Source organism: Bubalus bubalis, chromosome 5 (genome assembly GCF_019923935.1).
Source record: "Bubalus bubalis isolate 160015118507 breed Murrah chromosome 5, NDDB_SH_1, whole genome shotgun sequence".
Classification (NCBI taxonomy): Eukaryota; Metazoa; Chordata; class Mammalia; order Artiodactyla; family Bovidae; genus Bubalus; species Bubalus bubalis.
In genome coordinates this window covers 13,141,794-13,159,289 of record NC_059161.1, presented here as the reverse complement: position 1 = coordinate 13,159,289, position 17,496 = coordinate 13,141,794, and the positions used below count along the sequence as shown (strand labels likewise).

Genomic DNA, 17,496 nt, shown 5'->3' with positions numbered 1-17,496 from the left:
CTTACATAATGCTTGGCTTGTAACAAGTACTCAATAAATGCTTGTTAATGTAATAAGCCCTGTCCTACCCTATGGAGGCAGCTTCAGTAAAGTGGCCAAAGCTTGGCTTTGGAATGAACCAGATGATTTCTGTTTTATCACATGACCTTTATGTGAGTTCCTTCCCTGTAGACTCTTCTGGCCAGTTTTTTTTTTATATGTAAAACTGTAACGGATACTCTGAAAATTAAAGTCTTGGTCTGTAGAAGAGAAGGCTTAAAAATTTATTTTATTCCACCTTGAACCTCTGCCAAAAAGTTTACTTATCAAGTATTTATTCCTTTACTCTGCATTTTGCCCCTTGTTTATACTTGCTATTGTTGTTCAGTTGCTCAGTTGCATCTGACTCTTTGCAAGCTCATGAAATGCAGCACACCAGGCTTCCCTGTCCCTCACTATCTCCTGGAGTTTGCTCACACTCAGGTCCATTGAGTTGGTGATGCTATCCAACCATTTCAACTTCTTTCACCCCCTTCTTCTGCCCTCAGTCTTTCCCAGCATCAGGGTCTTTTCCAATGAGTCAGCTCTTTACATCAGATGGCTGAAGTATTGGAGCTTCAGCTTCAGTATTGGTCCTTCCAATGAATATTCAGGGTTGATTTCCTTTAGGATTGACTGGTTTGAGCTCCTTGCAGTCCAAGGGACTCTCAAGAGTTTTCTCTAGCACCACAGTTGGAAAATGTTATTGTTTATATAAGCCGTATTATTCAACAAAATATTACCAGAACCTAGTACAGTGCCTGCATCTTATTAGGCATCCAATAAATTCATGTTGAGCTATGTAGCTCATGCTGTAGGAAAGAGAATTCTCTGCAGCTCATGATGACCAGAGAAGACTTCAAGAAGGAGATGATAGGATTTAACTGCATGTTGAGTAATGTTTGGAAAAGATGGTCACCCCTGTGTGAATGGAGAATGAAATTCAGGAGACCTGCTCATGATGACAAGCAGCCCATAGAAACTAACCTTCAAATATGGGCGAAAATGATGAATCTTGCAGAAGATCTAGAGGCAGTATTCTTCAAATCTGACCCAAGAGATATTGAGAGGTCCAAGACAGAAGTGATACATGGGGCTTCCCTGGTGGTATGGTGGATAAGAATCCACCTGCCAATGCAGGGGACACGGGTTTGACCCTTAATTCATGAAGATTCCACATGCTGCAGAGCAACTAAGCCCTCATACACAACTTCTGAAGACCTAGAGCGTATGCTCTGCAACAAGAGAAGCCACCACAATGAGAAGCTTGACACACTGCAACTAGTAGCTCCTGCTCTCTGCAACTAGAGAAAGCCCGTGCATAACAACAAAGAGCCAGAGCAACCAAAGTACTAGTAATAACAGTCAAATACATTTTAAAAATAAAAGAAATGATCCAAATCCTGGAAGGAACACAGGGAAAAGGGAGTTTCTAGTGGCAGTTTTAGAAATGGGAAAAAGCAAAAGTTATCTTTTTCATGTTTTGAAGGTGGTGGAAGAATGGGTTATTAGATTGCATTCATAATTCTGATTTCTGATATAATAAAATTTGATCAAAGCCAGTTTTTCTTCCATATGTTTTCCTTACTTTGATGTTAACTTTTCTGTGTGCATTAGAATCATTCCACCGATGTCAACATTATTCCATACATGTGTAGAAAGAAGACTTGGAAACATTGCTCTCTTATAACTATAGGCAGCAGCACCTCCAGGAGACAGCCTTTTTAACAACAGGAAAAAGCACAAAGGTGTTGGTATTCTCCTAGATGGTTATGTTGTCACTGGAGGTGTCAACAGGTGGGGATCTTAGTTGGGGTGATAGACAAACAGCTTCAGATATTTCACTGAGCTTTCAACTCTGCTGGACTCCTTGTCTACAGGTACAGCTACCTTATTGCTAAGCGAAGGCTACGTTTGGCAGGAGTAAAGTGCTAAAGACATGGAAACTGTGGATGCTGCCAGAGGTTTCTCAAGGGTGTGGGTCCATGGGTCCTGATTTTGAAATATCCTTCTGAGGCTCCCTCCTACAGTGTGAGAGGACAATGATTGCTTTCTCTGTTTGTGCTCATGCTTGAACTAGAAAGGGATGAGATTGATCTGAGAGTTTCAGGTGCCATTTTAACTACTTGCTTAAAAGGACTCTCTCTATTCATACACTCTCTTCTTTATTTCTTTTGTAAAAGCAACTCATTTCCAATGATCACCCTCTAGACCTTGTCACCATGAAGAACTTGAAATCTTCAGCCCAGTCATCCTACTCTCTGGCGACAATGTCTTTGTCATTTAAACTTCCATTTTCCATTCTGGGATCTTCAGAGAACTTGGGATTCCAGGACACTTTTCCTTTATCTTCACCTATCAGTTTTTCTCCCAGTAATTCAACCTTCCCCTCCATCTGATTACATGTTTCACATTCTAACGTTTCTTTTACTAATAATCTACATCCCAATCTACTGTTACCCCTGCCTGTGAAATTCCAAGCATGGATGAATATCACGTTTCCAGCACTGCACCAGCAAAGTAAACTTCTACTCAATGCCTCCCGAACTTCCTCCTTATACTTAGAACATTTTAATGCCTAATTCTGAAGGAAATATATGCCATCAAATAAGAGACCTCTTAACATCGTGTTTAAGTCTAAAGATTCATCTGCATCCATACTCACTTTTCTCTTTTTCCTCTCTTTTAAAGAAATGGTGTTCCTCTTTTTAAAATTCATCTTTGTACCTGAGAGGCCTGTGCTTCTTCACCTGTTAATGAGCCACCTCCCTCCTATCACATTTTCATTCTGTCCTTCCTATCAGTTTTAATATTGCTTCAAGCTCTCCTGTTTTAAGATCAACAAAATCTTCTACTCTTATCTTTCTTTCCTATTAAGTACATCTCTTTGAATGAGTGATCTATTCTCACCACTTTCAACAACCCCTTAGTCTTCATACTTTTCTATATGGCTTCTGCCTTTACAAGTCTATTATAATAAATTCGTTCTAAGAATTAGTGATTTCTTATAGTTAAATTCAATGGATAATTTCTATTCTATATAATTTTCAGTAGCATTGAACATTGCTCCTTGTTCCTTTCTCTTGGAATCTTTCTTTCCTAGATACTGTGATATTACATTCTCCTGTTTTCTCTTTTTTTCTCTATTATTTTCCTTGCTGATTCTTCTTAAGCAGTCTGTTTTGCCAGCTTGCCATCTGTTGCCTAATTCTTAAATGTTGGTGTCTCCATGGGCTTTATCCTTAGTTTTCTTTATTACAGATACTCTTGCCAGTCAATCTCACTAAGGTCCATGGTTCGATTTTCCATCCGTATGCTGATGACTCCCAAATCCACAGGTCTATTCCAGCAGCTCTTCTGAGTAACAGATTCATGCACACAGCTCCTCTTGTATTTCCACAGGGACGTATTTGCCTTAGTCTGCTCAGGCTATCATAGCAAAATACCATTGAATAGCTGCTTTTAAACAATAGACATTTATTTTCTTATAGTAGCAGAGGCTAGAAGTCTGTGCCTACATGATTGGGTTCCAGTGGGCTCATCTGCTGACGTCTTTTCACTATGTCCTGGGTGGTCTGTGATGGTCTGGGGAATCTTTTTCTTCCTTTTCTTATAAAGCCACAGTCTTTCAGATTAGGATCCTACCCTTATATTCTCATTTAATCTTAAACATCTCCACAAAGGAAAGGCCCTATCTCCAGATACAGCCACTCTGGAGGTTGAGCTTTAACATATGAATCTGGGTGTGGGGGAGAGGGGGATAATCCAGTCCAAAACAATGTCCAAGACTGAACTCATCAGTTTCATAATAAAATCTGATCCATTTCCTATGTTCTCAATTTTAGTGAATTGCACCAGAGATGGTATAATGTAGAAACAAAGAAGTGCTAGATAATAATAGTAGTGGAAACAAAGGTGCTAGAGTCAGTCTTCTTGGGCTCAAATCCAGGTTCTTATCTTTTACTAACAAAATTGCCTTTGGGCCTCATTTTTTTTCATCCATAAATGGGATTATTTTATAGTATCTGTCTTATAGGAGTATGATGAGCATTAAGTGAGTTATAATTGCTCACTTGTAGCATTAAGTGAGTTGATATAATCCTTGAAACAGTGCCAGGCACCTGGATATAATTACAAAATAGCACCCAGGGCTTCCCAGGTCGCTCAGTGGTGAAGAATCTGCCAGCCAATGCAGGAGATATGGGTTCAATCCCTGGTGTGGGAGGATTCCACATGCTGCAGAGCAATTAAGCCCATGTGCCACAACTGTTGAGCCTGTCCTCTGGAGCCTGGGAGCTGCAACTGCTGAACTCACGTGCCACAACTACTGAAGTCTGCATGCCCTGGAACCCTGCCCTGCAACTAGACAAGCCTCCACAATGAGAAAGAAGCCAGTGCCCCGCAACTAGAGAGCAGCCATGCTCTCTGCAGCTAGAGAAACAGCTCATGCAGCAACGAAGACCCAGCACAACCAAAAATGAATAAATAAAATTTAAAAGTGCTTGGTAAACATCCACTACTATTATTATCATCTACCTAATGGATTAAACCTTTACCCCTCCTTTCTCTCTGCTGTTCAGTGGCTAAGTCGTGTCTAGCTCTTGGCAACCCCATGGACTGCAGCACACCAGGCTTCCTTGTCCTTCACTATCTCCTGGACTTTGCTCAAACTCATGTCCATTGAGTGGATGATGCTATCCAACTTTCTCATTCTCTGTCGCCCCTTCCCCTCCTGCCCTCAATCTTTCCCTTCTCTAGTATTTATTTTCTCTCTAGCATTTCCTTAATTTCTGGGTTCTATAGTTTCTATCTCCTTAACATCCTAGAACTAATTCACATTCTTCATCAACTTACCTTTTTCCCTGTGTGGGAACCACTACTCTTTCCTGAGTTGCTATGATAGCATATTGACTAATCTTCCTTGGCTGACCTTCCAGTCTAGCCTCTCACAGCATACAGAGTGTTTTTGCAAAAAATGCAAATCTCTTCATGTTAGTTCTTTGCCTACATCTATTAAATGATTCCCCCCAAATCTTTCTCATGATTTACAGATCTTTCATGTTTCTGTGCTTTACCATTGGTGTCCTCATTTCTCTCTGCTCATTAATTTTTACTCCACATGCTAGCTACAACTTAAACTATTTATTTTAAGGCAATACTTCCCAAGAAATTTTATAATACGCAGATAATGATATTGTATGTATGGCACATTGTGTGAACCGACACGCTTACTTGTGTCTTAGGACAACTGGGCTGAGATCTCATCTAGAACCCTCAAGGGCAAGGGAATCAGGATTTAAACCTATCTGTAACTCTTTCACAATGTAGCAACATAACTAGGGTACATTAGCTTGAAAGCCGGGTCTAATTACAGATTGCCACACCAGGGCCATGAATTCCACTGTCCCTTCCTAGAATCCAGTGTGTGTGTGTGTGTGTGCACGCATGTGTGTGTGCTTAGTTGCTCAGTCATATTTGACTCTTCATGACCCCATGGACTGTAGCCCTCCAGGCTCCTCTGTCCGTGGAATTTTCCAGGCAAGAATACTGGAGTGGGCTGCCATTTCCTCCTCCAGGGGATCTTCCTGACCCAAGGAATGAACCCTTGTCTCCTGGATTGGCAGGTGGATTCTTTACTGCTGAGCCATCAGGGAAGCCCCTCCTAGAGCCTAGAGCCACTACCCAAACTCCTCTTAAGTGCAAACTAGTCTTCCCATCCCTCTTTAGAGGGCCTTTCCTCTTGGAGCCCTCACTTGCCCTTCCTGTTGGTTTTTGTTTTTTTGTTTTTCTTCCTGCTCCAAATAGCAGCTATGTATTCTCTTCCATACGGCTGCTGCTGTTGTTCAGTCATTAAGCTGTGTCTGACTCTTTTGTAGCCCCATGGAGCCCACCAGGCTTCTCTGTCCATGGAATTTCCCAGGCAAGAATACTGAATCGAGTTGCCCTTTCTTCCTCCAAGGGATCTTCCCAACCTAAGGATCAAACCTGCATCTCTTATGTCCCCTGCATTGGCAAGAGGATTGTTTATCACTGAGCCACCTGGGAAGCCCATCCCCTTTTGTAGCTTGTACAAAAACATGTTCTTGAGGAACTTCCAACATATAGTAATAATTCAATAACAGATAAATGCGTAGGATCCAGTGGGAACATAGAAAAAACTGCAGAGAGTTTGTAAGAATCTGATAGTAGCATAAAATTAATTCTCAACAGTGCCTAAAAATTCTTACCAATGCTGTTACTTCTTGTACTTAATTAGGTAGATTCTTCACTGACATGATAAAACAAACACTTTTTACATAACAAAATAATTCCCATTTTAGCCAATGCAATTGCCTACCGTAGGTACCAGCATAAACAAGCAAGATAATTGATTTCCTGAAATAAGGCAGATGTAGCTCTGGCTAAGCCTGGTTTTTGGCAGCAGCACCAAAGTGAATCTAACTAAAAGGTAGATATTTACACTGTAGGTTCATTTTGGGGGAAAAATCTAAATGATTCAAAGCATCAGAATCTCTATATACAAATATAAATTCCACGATTATCTTCCAGAAATAAAGATGTCTTAAATGCATGATTCTTTTATTGTTTTAGGTTCTTGACTCAAGCCTATGTCAAACTCTGTGAATAACTGAGAATTAACTTGACATTTTAACATGTCTGTTCTTGGAAATAACAATGGTTCCACTAGTTCCAAAATGCTTTTTAGAGATAACTCAGTTTCTTTAAATTTCATATCTTGTTGCATCTTTGGGACTAATAATATAAATATGCAAATGTAAATGAATCGCTGTTCTTCCTTTAAGCTAATTTACCTGATATTTGATTTACAACCTATTTTAAAATAAAACTTGAACTTAAGAGGAACATCTGTGGTAGGAGAAAAGTGGTTATGGGAACTTAAGATTAGAAAGATAAATTCTTCAAAATGAGATAGTTTGGGCTTTCTACTAATATATATCAAAATAATTTCTTTAATGGACACAAATTACACAAGTAACAGCACAGGAAAATTTAAGAAAACTTATTAGGTAGAAAATTAAAGCCAACTAACTAGTTAACAAAGTAGATTTGAAGCCTTCATTTCCCTTATTGGCTGCACCACACAGCTTGTGGGAATCTCAGTTCCCCAGGGAACTGAACCTGGGACTTGAACCTGGGCCATGACAGTGAAAGTTGAATCCTAACCACTAGGCCACCAGGGAATTCCCCGAACCTATTATTGCTTTAAGAGTGATTTGGGAGTTTCCTGGTGGTCCAATGGTTGGGACTTGGAGCTGTCATTGCCATGGACCCTGTTTTGATCCCTGATCTGGGAACTAAGAGCAGGTAAGCCGTGTGGAACAGCAAAAACAAACAAACAAACAAACAAAAAAATGGTACTTCCCTAGTAGCTCAGTCAGTAAAGAATCTGCTTGCAATGCAGGAGACCTGAATTTGATCCCTGGGTTGGGAAAATCCCCTGAGGAAGGAAATGGCAACCCACTCCAGTATTCCTGCCTGGAAAATCCCATGGATGGAGGAACCTGGCTGGCTACAGTCCATGAGGTCACAAAGAGTTGGACACAAATGATGGACTAACACTGATCCTTGAAAAACAATATTGACCAGATGACATTTTGAGTCTCTCCTAGAGTTGTTCTCTTGGTGTCCATCTCCCTTTAGGAAACTTTTCTCTTCACTTATCCTTCTTGACACCATATTTGCCTGTTTTCTGACTTTCCCCTTAGCTGCTAACATATGCAAGTGACCTAATCATCAAATAACAACAAAGAAACATTCCTGGTCCCTACTTTCTGTTCTGGTCACCAACCTATTTCCCTTTTCTCCTGAGCCCCACTTACTAAAATGGCAACATTTCTCAGTCTTCTTTATCTCCTCAAATTTTCTTTAATTTTCCACATGCAACAGTCTGCCTTTCACCTATTTTTTCTGCTGAAACTGTGGTCAGTAAATTTAAATGGATATCTTTTATTGCTACTTAGTTCAGTTCAGTTCACTTGCTCAGTCGTGTCCAACTCTTTGCAACCCCATGGAGTGCAGCACGCCAGGCCTCCCTGTCCATCACCAACTCCCGGAGTTCACTCAAACTCATGTCCATTGAGTTGGTGATGCCATCCAACCATCTCATCCTCTGTCGTCCCCTTCGCCTCCTGCCTTCAATCTTTCCCAGCATCAGGGTCTTTTCCAGTGAGTCAGGAAATTTATCTGAATCCTCTTCTGCCCTCCTCAGCCCTTGATACTGTGAATAACATTCCTACTTCTTGATTTTGGCCCTTAAAGGGTTAAAAGGCAATGCATCTGGATTCAGGCCTGTTAGAAATGGTAGGACAAACAGTTGCTGATAAAATACCACACTCAACTGGATGGAGGACTGCAGTGCCATCTGTTCTGGGGCATCCAAGCCATCCCTCTCATTCTCCAATTGATTGCAAGTTCCTAAAGGAGAGAACATGGGAAAGAGAAAAGAGACCCTGGCAGAGGGAAAGGAATCAAGAAACTGTCTGTGTGTGTGATTTGTGAGATCATTTTCTGTTCTATTTATTTATGGGTTTCCCTGATGGCTCAGATGGTAAAGAATCCACCTGCAATGCAGGAGACCTGGTTTCAATCCCTGGGTTGGGAAGACACTCTGGAGAAGGGAATAGCTATCCACTCTGGCATTCTTGCCTGGAGAATTCCATGGACAGCAAAGTCTGGTGGGCTATGGTCCATGGAGTCACAAAGACTGGGACATGACTGAGCGATTAACACTTTCACTTTCCACTTTGTATTCTATCTATTAGACTAGACTGAGCCAAGGGCGCACTCAGGTGCCGGTAGAATGCCCCAGGGCCACAACAGATGCTTCTATGGCCCCCATTGCAAAATCATGGAAACTACATAAAATACTACCTATGACCAAAGACATTGGATTAATCTTCTTTAGTAAATTTACTGCCACTGCTGAAGACCTCCTTCTGTCCAAGAATCTCATATGATTTATTCAAGCCTGCGTCATTTTTGACACCTCACTTAAATATTTCTTGTAAATTGAAGGGCTTGACTTTACATTTGAAACTGACAATGATTGCAACCTATTTCTCCCAGTACTTTCACATACTCCTTTTTTTTTTTTTAATTGGAGGAAAATTGCTTTAAGATGTGCTTATTTCTGCTGTACAACAACATGAATCAGTCATTATTATATATATATATAAAAATATATATATAGCCTCCCTCCTGAGCCTCCCTGTCCTTCCCTTCCCTCATCCTACCACTATTCTTTCTAGATCAGATCAGATCAGTTGCTCAGTCGTGTCCGACTCTTTGCAACCCCATAAATTGCAGCACGCCAGGCCTCCCTGTCCATCACCAACTCCCGGAGTTCACTCAGACTCACGTCCATCGAGTCAGTGATGCCATCCAGCCATCTCATCCTCTGTCATCCCCTTCTCCTCCTGCCCCCAATCCCTCCCAGCATCAGAGTCTTTTCCAATGAGTCAACTCTTCGCATGAGGTGGCCAAAGTATTGGAGTTTGAGCTTTACCATCATTCCTTCCAAAGAAATCCCAGGGCTGATCTCCTTCAGAATGGACTGGTTGGATCTCCTTGCAGTCCAAGGGACCCTCAAGAGTCTTCTTCAGTACTACAGTTCAAAAGCATCAATTTTTCAGCGCTCAGCCTTCTTCACAGTCCAACTCTCACATCCATACATGACCACAGGAAAAACCATAGCCTTGACTAGACGAACCTTTATTGGCAAAGTAATGTCTCTGATTTTGAATATGCTATCTAGGTTGGTCATAACTTTCCTTCCAAGGAGTAAGCGTCTTTTAATAACCTCAGATATGCAGATGACACCACCCTTATGGCAGAAAGTGAAGAGGAACTCAAAAGCCTCTTGATGAAAGTGAAAGTGGAGAGTGAAAAAGTTGGCTTAAAGCTCAACATTCAGAAAACGAAGATCATGACATCCAGTCCCACCACTTCATGGGAAATAGATGGGGAAACAGTGGAAACAGTGTCAGACTTTATTTTTCTGGGCTCCAAAATCACTACAGATGGTGACTGCAGCCATGAAATTAAAAGACGCTTGCTATTCTTTTTAACTTTTCCTTAAAGTGTTAGTTGCTCACTCATATCTGACTCTGCAACCCCATGAACTATAGCCCAGCAGGCTCCTCTGTCCACGGAATTCTCCAGGCAAGAATGCTGGAGTGGGCAGTATTTCTCCAAGGGATCTCACAAATCACACACAGACAGTTTCTCAATTCCTTTCCCTCTGCCATGGTCTCTTTTCTCTTTCCCATGTAACTGAGCAGTATTTCTCCAACGGATCTTCCTGACCCTGAGGTTGAGCCTGGGTCTCCTGCATTGCAGGTGGATTTTTATCATCTGAGCCATCTGAGGGGAGCCCAACTTTTCCTTAATCATCCTTTATTTTTCTACTCATTAAATATTAGTGTTTTTCTCAAAGTTCCTATTATTTTCATCTTTTCCTTTTCTTTCTTTGTATCATCAATCCAGGTAAACTCATTGTTTTTATTCTGATTTTATGGATCCATCCCAGATCTGTCTTTCAAACTTCAGGCCCATATAGCCCACTAAATATTAAACATATCCACTGTATGTCCAATGGAGCCCTCAAGTAAACATAGCCAAAAGAGACATCCTGTGTTTTTGTCTCTGATTACACAGCAGACTGAGTTAGTAGGAAACCCTCTTAATTAAAAAAAAAAAGTATGGTATAGAATATAAAAAATACATCAACATACTCTATACGTGACTGCTCAAAACAAATACAAAGAAAATTCAAGAAATAAAAAGAGCATTCACCATCAGTAATAACAAGCTCATGCCTTTTCCACTATGTCCTTAGAAGATCTTGAATCTGAATATTTGCTTAATGTCTAACTAGCTGTGATTTTAATGTCTATGAAGAAAGCAGGGAATTCCCTGGCAGTCCAGTGGTTAGAACTCTGTGCTTCCACTGCAGGGGGCCTAGGATTGACCCCTGGTCTGGGCACTAAGATCCTGCATGCCCAGTGGTATAGCCAAAAGAAAAAAGAAAGGAGGAAAGAAATAAAGAAAGCCTTGAACCTGCATGAGGCAAGCAAACAGTTGAAAATGAGATGTCTGCCTATAAGCAGGACACTGGTAAGAGCACCGTCTTGATGAGAGAGGGAACAGAGCAGGAAAAACACAGACACACATGGGAATTGTAAACTCGCCATGTGGAACACAGATGGTGCAGTAGTACCTCAGCTGAGAAATAGTAAAAACTGGTTCCAGAACAGTAAAATAAGGAAAATATTGCAACATTTCAAAAACTAGGGGTACCTTGGATTCCTTAGAAAACAATTCCTACTAAAGACAATTTCACTATAAAAGTAACAAACCACAAACTGGTGACTCAGGGATTCAAGATTCATCTATCTGGAAACACTACCATCCTAAGAGTCTTTGAACTGGATGGACAAAAACTGGAGTGGAGAAAGTATTTGTTGCGGTTTTTTAGTTGCTAAGTCATGTCCACTTCTTTTGCAACCCCAGGGACTACAGCCTGCCAGGCTCCTCTTCCCATGAGAATTTCCCAGGCAAGAATACTGGAGTGGGTTGCCGTTTCCTTCTCCAGGGGATCTTCCCAACCCAGAGATCAAACCCACAACTCCTGCATTGGCGTGCGGATTTTTTACCTCTGAACCACCATTAATAACTCTTAATTACCTTGGACTAGACTGACACATAACTTTTACTTATATTCCACCATAAAAATTCATCATTACTACACCACATGATACTTGTACCAATGCTTAGCAGTGTGCCCAGAAGAACGTAATGGTTTGGTAAACATATAGCAATGATCTCAGCAGTGGCCACAGGACTGGAAAAGGTCAGTTTTCATTACAATTCCAAAGAAAGGCAATGACAAAGAATGCTCTAACTACCGCACAATTGCAGTCATCTCACACGCTAGTAAAGGGCTTCCCTGGTGGCTCAGAGGTTAAAGCGTCTGCCCGCAATGCGGGAAACCTGGGTTCGATCCCTGGGTCGGGAAGATCCCCTGGAGAAGGAAACGGCAACCCACTCCAGTATTCTTGCCCAGAGAATCCCATGGACGGAGGAGCCTTGTGGGCTACAGTCCATGGGGTGGCAAAGAGTCGGACACAGCTGAGCGACTTCACTTCAGTTCTTCACTTCACACGCTAGTAAAGTAATGCTAAAAATTCTCCAAGCCAGGCTTCAGCAGAGAAAGCAATGGCACCCCACTCCAGTACTCTTGCCTGGAAAATCCCATGGATGGAGAAGTCTGGTGGGCTGCAGTCCATGGGGTCACTAAGAGTCGGACACGACTGAGCGACTTCTTTTTCACTTTTCACTTTCATGCATTGGAGAAGGAAATGGCAACCCACTCCAGTGTTCTTGCCTGGAGAATCCCAGGGACCGTGGAACCTGGTGGGCTGCCGTCTCTGGGGTTGCACAGAGTCGGACACGACTGAGCGACTTAGCAGCAGCAGCAGCAGGCTTCAGCAATATGTGAACCGTGAACTTCCAGATGTTCAAGCTGGTTTTACTTTTTATTTTTTTTAATGTGTGTTTTTTTAAATATAAATTTATTTACTTTAATTGGAGGTTAATTACTTTGCAATATTGTATTGGTTTTGACGGCAGAGGAACCCGAGATCAAATTGCCAACATCCACTGGATCATCAAAAAAGCAAGAGAGTTCCATAAAAACATCTATTTCTGCTTTATTGACTATATATAAATATATATAAATATATATATTTATATATATTGACTATATATATATATTGACTATATTTATTGCCAAAGCCTTTGACTGTGTGGATCACAATCAACTGTGGAAAATTCTGAAAGAGATGGGAATATCAGACCACCTGACCTGCCTCTTGAGAAACCTATATGCAGGTCAGGAAGCAACAGTTAGAACTGGACATGGAACAACAGACTGGTTCCAAATAGGAAAAGGAGTACATCAAGGCTGTATATTGTCACCCTGCTTATTTAACTTATATGCAGAGTACATCATGAGAAACGCTGGGCTGGACGAAGCACAAGCTGGAAGAAGCACAAGCTGGAATCAAGATTGCCGGCAGAAATATCAATCACCTCAGATATGAAGACACCACCACCCTAATGGCAGAAAGTGAAGAGGAACTAAAAAGCCTCTTGATGAAAGTGAAAGAGGAAAGTGAAAAAGTTGGCTTAAAGCTCAACATTCAGAAAACAAAGATCATGGCATCCGGTCCCATCACTTCATGGGAAATAGATGGGGAAACAGTGGAAACAGTGTCAGACTTTATTTTTGGGGCTCCAAAAGTCACTGCAGATGGTGATTGCAGCCATGAAATTAAAAGATGCTTACTCCTTGGAAGGAAAGTTATGGCCAACCTAGATAGTATATTGAAAGGCAGAGATATTGCTTTGTCAACAAAGGTCCGTCTAGTCAAGGCTATGGTTTTTCCAGTGGTCATGTATGGATGTGAGAGTTGGAGTCTGAAGAAAGCTGAGCACCGAAGAATTGATGCTTTTGAACTGTGGTGCTGGAGAAGACTCTTGTGAGTCCCTTGGACTGCAAGGAGATCCAACCAGTCCATCCTAAAGGAGACCAGTCCTGGGTGTTCACTGGAAGGACTGATGCTGAGGCTGAAACTCCAATACTTTGGCCACTCATGCGAAGAGTTGACTCATTGGAAAAGACTCTGATGCTGGGAGGGATTGGGGGCAGGAGGAGAAGGGGATGACAGAGGATGAGATGGCTGGATGGCATCACCGACTCAATGGGTAATGAGTTTGAGTGAACTCTGGGAGTTGGTGATGGACAGGGAGGCCTGGCATGCTGTGGTTCAGGGGGTCGCAAAGCTTCAGACACGACTGAGCTACTGAACTGAACTGAACTGAGCAATTATCTTTGCCACATTGTCCTATCAAATAGATCAGTAAGAGTTATTGATTCTGCCTTGGATATCAGTAACTGATCCATCTTCTTTTCCTTCTCAGTGTTTTCAAGCTTGTTTAGGCTGTCATCCCCTTTCACTTGGAATACTGCAATAACCTGACTTGTCCTAAGACCTGTTTCTCCCTATCACTGTTAGAATACTGTGGCTGTAAATAATACGAGCTCTAGGTAACTTTGGAAAAATTGGGAACTTATTATACAGGCTCTTTATTATCTTATGGACCCTGAAGCAATAATAAAGCTAGGTCCAGGAAAGTTCTGGGAAAAGAAATTGAAAGGGTGTCAGTATTGCAACCAATAGTCAGGCATTCCCTGTCGACCTCTATTTTATTTGGCTTCTCTTTAAGAGAACATTTTTCTCCCAATTCACAGTGGGGTTTCCTATCTTTTTTGGGGGCCACACCACGAGGCATGTGGGATCCCTGTTTCCTGACCAGGGGTCAAACCCATACCCTCTGAGTTGGAAACACAGACCCTTAACCACTGGACTAGCAGGGAAGTCTGTCTTAACATGGCAAAAAAATATTCAGTGTCTTTTCCATCCTCCTTTATGGCTCAGCTGGTAAAGAATCTGCCTGCAATGCGGGAGACCTGGGTTCCATCCCTGGGTTGGGGAGATCTCCTGGAGAAGGGAAAGGCTCCCCACTCCAGTATTCTGGCCTGGAGAATTCCGTGGACTGTGTAGTCCATGGGGTCACAAAGAGTCGGACATGATGGAGCGACTTTCACTTTCACTTTTCCTTCAATATGCTACCATTCATAGACAGCTTTGGGATGAAAGTATTTTTTTACGTCTATCTTCTGTCTACAAGGGCTAGGACCAATCAAAGTCATCTACTTCTTTTTATCGCCCATGGATCTGACCCTCATGTTTTATACAATCCAGGCAGAGTGATTGTTCAATAAATATTCAACAAATCAGTGAATGACCAACAACATTATTCTATTTTATTCCACTCAACATATTGTTAGCCACCTGTAATCTAAGAATTCTTGTTCTGATTCAGTCAAATTTTTCATCCTTCAATAAAAATTTGTCATGATGACTAAGCCTCAAAAGAAGGACAATTGCTCCTTTATTTTCTTGATTTTATGATTCAGGACTTGTCTTATCTGGCTGTGGCATCATAAATCGTCTCCATCTCGTCCTGTGTTCAACTTCACAGACAGGTTCTGTGTATTTGTCTTTCTTGTAGATCTTTATTAACTTGGAGCTTACTAAATACTTTCGCTCCACATGCACATTTTAATTATTTTGATTTTCAAAATTTTCTTGTAAAAAAAGGTACAATATAAATAAAATTCAGCTTATAGATGATTGTATAGTGTCTTAGGAACTATTTTATTTGCATTAATACCATGCATTTGTTCTCTGTTTGTTTTGGTTTTACAAAACAGCCCCATAAATAACTAAGGATGGAACTTTTCCCCAAAGCGTTTTCTCATTAGTGTTATCTCAAAGCTCAAATCTGATTTTGTTACCAAATCCCACATGATTTGGTTATCAGATCCCACAGGAGATGATTGTCTCACGTAGCATTCAGTGAAACAGTTCTCTTGGAAGCAAAAACAAACGTCAAGAAGCAAATGGACTGCAGGCAAACCCCTGGCCATTGAAAACTGGCAACTGCTGCGGAGCCGAGGCCATTTCAAAGGACACCCTGGGAAAAAGAAAAGTATCGCGGCATTTAAGGGCGAGGATTTGAGCTGAACTTTTCAATGCCCTTGCTGATAAAGGGGAACCCTGACCATCATTGTCTCATGAAAACCTTCTCATTAATGAGTCAATTCGGGAGTATTTGGAATTCAATATGAGTATATGAGTCTGTCCCTCAGGAGATTCTGGTCAACCTGTGGTTCAATTGGACAGTTTCTCATCTGTCAACTAAGTGATTTTTGAAGAATCAAAGGATAATACAATACCGCTTTTATATCGAATTTTAGCTCATTTCTTGCATGAAACTAAGGATAATATCTGAAATACACTTCTAAAAGGGTCTTCAGTTGCCAAATGCAAATCTTGGCAGACAATTTAGTGGAAGAAAGCAAATGGTCCCCCCACTAGGGACTGAACCCAAACCCTCACAGTGGAGGTGCAAAGCCTGACCAGTGGACTGCCAGGGAATTCCCAGAATGAATGTAAATCTTGACTGTTGTAATAAACTTTTAAGAAACATAAAAAACAACAACAAAATAAAAATGGATTGTAAATAAATCGTATGCCAGTTTTTATAAAAAGAAAAAAAATGGAGCATGGTTTACAGGCAACATCAGCTGGTGGTAACAGTTCTGAGGCTAAAACCAGACTGGTAAATTTATCTATAAAAATGGATATAATAATAGTACCTACTTCAGAGTTTCACAGTTTGTTAAAAGGATTAAAATAAGTAATGGATGAACAGTATTTGGCAAAGTGTTTAAGTTCACAGTACTCTCTTATGCCCACTGGAAAGGCTGAATGGGGATTGGTATAGAGCCCAACTCTGGACCCATGCCACCAGGGTTCAAGTCCCAGCTCTACCTTTTACTGTCTATGCACCTTGGGCAACTTCCTTAAATTCTCTGTGCTTTAGTTTTCTCATCTATTAAAATTGGGACCACACTAGTATCTACCTTATACAAGTGTTGTATAGAATAAATGAATTAATGCCTGTAAAATGCTCGGTAAATTTATTATAACTGAAAATTGCTTCTTGTTTGGGGAGACGCTCAAGATATTTTCTGGGGTTGAGTACACATACAGTTAAGCCTGACCAGTTTTATTGCTGTTTTCTTTGCAGTTGGCAAGTTGCTATGTGTGTATTTAAATAAACTCCAATGTTTTCAAATAAATTTATCATTTTTATTGTTGACATTTATTAAACTCCAATTAAAGTTATTGACCTTACTCTAAGCAAAAAGAAGCCAACAAAAGGAATCATCAATGACTAAAGTAGCATTGCATATAGAGCTACTCACCTACTCAGTAGGAGTGGCTTTTGTTACTAGAAACCAACATTTTCCTATTCTTGAAACTAATACTTTGAGCTGGGGTATCAGACAGGTGCAGGTTGCTGCATCCCAGATTCACTCAAACCACTCCAGATCTGATGCTTCTGTCCTTATATCATCTGCAGTGTGCTAGGTAGGTGGACAGATGTTTGTTGCCCTGGGGGATTAAATATAAATAGATAGGTGATAGCTAGATGGATTTTCAGCTCTGCTATTTTATTTTAAATTTTTGGGTGTGCTGGTCCTTCACTGCTGTGTGCAGTCTTTAGTTGTGGTGAGTGGGGCCTACTCCCTTGTTGAGCTGCTGCTTTGGGGGAAGTAATCCTTCCAGAGATTAAGGGTAATGTAAATTAAGTTTGCAGTTATGTAAATCATTTTTGAGATAAGGTCTTTCCTTCTATTGTTCTTCCTCTCTTTTCCCCTTTCTCTTTCCCTCTTTCCTTCCTTCAATCTCCACTCAAGTCACACTAACCTCTTTCCTCTTCCTGGAGCACACTAGACATGCCCACTTGGTTATCTATTTG

General features: G+C 41.0%; 1 pseudogene; it reads left to right on the top strand.

Annotated features, from left to right (window-relative positions):
• The first annotated feature begins 1,023 nt into the window (after positions 1-1,023).
• LOC123333602 lies at positions 1,024-16,196 on the top strand (annotated as a pseudogene).
• Positions 16,197-17,496: the final 1,300 nt, after the last annotated feature.